Genomic DNA, 1,969 nt, shown 5'->3' with positions numbered 1-1,969 from the left:
AGGCAGGAAATTGGAACACTAGTACTGAGTTCTGAAATTGAAACCCTTTATAAACATGTCTCATCTTAACTAGCAAAGATTGGATAAAATCCTTTTCTGTCTCCACAGAGCCCATTCTGCTCTTGGATATATACAGTGGGTGCTCAATAAATGTTCACTGAGCAGACCAGTACCCTCTGTGTGGCTGGCGTTGTACTGGGCACCAATGTTGAATAGACTGTGGGAGAGGAGCACATCCCCTGCACACCAATAATGCTGCTCTGAGTAGTGCACCCCCACTTCCAGCACTCCCTCTCTCACACTAGAGCAGGGTCCTCCAAAAGACTTGAGCCTTTTACCCTTGGCCATGTTGATCGCTGTGGAGTTGATTGCCACTCGCGGCAAGCCCGGATGTGCCAACTAGAACGTTCCAACGTGTTTTCAGGACTAAGCTCTCTGGAGCAGATTGTCCAGTGTGTCTCCTCTGGTACCTCTTTCAACCCTCTGCTAGCAGTCAGTTACTTAACCATTTGCACCACACAGAGACTCCTTTGGATCAGTTTCCAAACCAACACCAACCCAACCCAACCCAACCCAACCCGTCGCCATCCAATGGATTCCAACTCAGCTGACCTATAGGACAGAGTAGAACTGCACCCATAGCGTTTCGGCTGTCACATCTTTCTCTCCCTGGTGGCTGTGGGTTTCACCCTTCAGTTAGCAACCAAGCATCTAATCACTATGCTCACAGGGCTCCTTTGGATTTGTTTAAAACTAAAACCAAACTTACAACCATTGCATTGATATTACTCATAGCAACCCTATAGCACAGGGTAGAACTGCCCCTGTGGGTTTCTGAGACGAACTCTTCAGGAGAGTAGAAAGCTCATCTTTTTCCCATAGAGCTCCTAATGGTTTCAACTGCTAACTTTGTGGTTAGCAACCCAACCGCTAAGCCATCAGGGCACCTGTTTGGAGCCCCTTATTTTGGAAGAGCTAATTTATACTAGCTGAAAATCCAAGTAGCTACAGAGATCTGGCCAGAGTGGTTTCTAGATTTAAGGTGGAGTCCTCATGGCAGAGAAGGAACCCTGGTGGAGCAGTGGGTTAAGCATTGGCTGCTAACTGAAAGGTTAATGATTCAAACCCACCAGCTGCTGTAGGAGAAAGATGAGGTTATTGGCTCCTATAAAGATTTACAGCCTCAAATTCAAAGGAACAGTTTTACTCTATCCAACAGGGTGCCTATGGTTCAGAATCAACTCAACAACAGTGGGTACAAATGACACAGACTCTGTCTATTGTGCCTTCCTTAAACTGCTCAATTTTCTTGCTGGGTCAGTGTTGACTGGTTGCCATGCTGACCTTGAAAGGGAGGGAAGGAATTTGATTGCAGAGAAATCAGTGAAGAGTGTGGTCCATCCATCCAGGTTAGGAGAGATAGTGGTGCCTTAACTGGTGGGATGTTAGTGTCAATGGGGAAAGGTGGGTGTGAAATGGAAGACCACATTTAGGAAGCTGAGGATGGTGCTAATTCTCAGACAAATGGAATGTCTTCAACATATAGGGTGTATGTTAGTCTGGGTAGACTAGAGAAACAAATTCATAGACACTCATATGTGTATAAAAAGTGCTTTATATCATTAACTTCTTGTTGTTTTGTTTTATTTTGTTGCTTGGTTTTGCTCTGTCTTGTTTTTGTGCATATTATTATCTCCGCAGGTTTGTCTAAATAAGATAGGCGGGATGAACAATCTGGAGGAGAAAACAAAGGGACTGACAGTTCTGGGGGGACATGGGAGAGGGGGAGGTGGGGGGAAAGGAAGTGGTGTTAACAAACCCAGGGATAAGGGAACAACAAGTGATCCAAATTGGTGGTGAGGAAGGTATAGGAGGCCTGGTGGGGCGTGACCAAGGGTAATGTGACCGAGAGGAATTACTGAAATTCAAATGAAGGCTGAACATGATAGTGGGACAAGAGGAAAGTAAA

Source organism: Echinops telfairi, unplaced genomic scaffold (assembly GCF_000313985.2).
Source record: "Echinops telfairi isolate 266 unplaced genomic scaffold, ASM31398v2 ScPeMD7_22;HRSCAF=79, whole genome shotgun sequence".
Classification (NCBI taxonomy): Eukaryota; Metazoa; Chordata; class Mammalia; order Afrosoricida; family Tenrecidae; genus Echinops; species Echinops telfairi.
The sequence above is the reverse complement of the archived record's forward strand: the minus strand, read 5'-3'. Positions refer to the sequence as shown.